A 287-nucleotide genomic window follows, 5' to 3' on the forward strand; every position below is an offset into this window, starting at 1 on the left:
GTAAATTATCCAGCAATCTAAACAAAAAGCACAAAAAGTATATGAAATAAACGTCTATATCAATAGAAACGGAGGGGATATATTTCAAAATAAAAAGAAAAAAAGAAATTGAGGAAAGTTTCGAGAGAGTATGGAGACAAATATTGGAAGGAAGGAAGGAGCACACACACACACAAAAAAAAAATACCATCAAAAAAACAACAAAGAGGTATTCGGAAAAATTAAGAAAAGGAAAAGAAAAAGGAACATGTTTGATTCGTGTCTTATCTAAAGGGTTTAAGGGGGGG

The sequence above is a fragment of the Trypanosoma equiperdum genome (assembly GCF_001457755.1).
Source record: "Trypanosoma equiperdum strain OVI genome assembly, contig: ctg_720, whole genome shotgun sequence".
Lineage (NCBI taxonomy): Eukaryota > Euglenozoa > Kinetoplastea > Trypanosomatida > Trypanosomatidae > Trypanosoma > Trypanosoma equiperdum.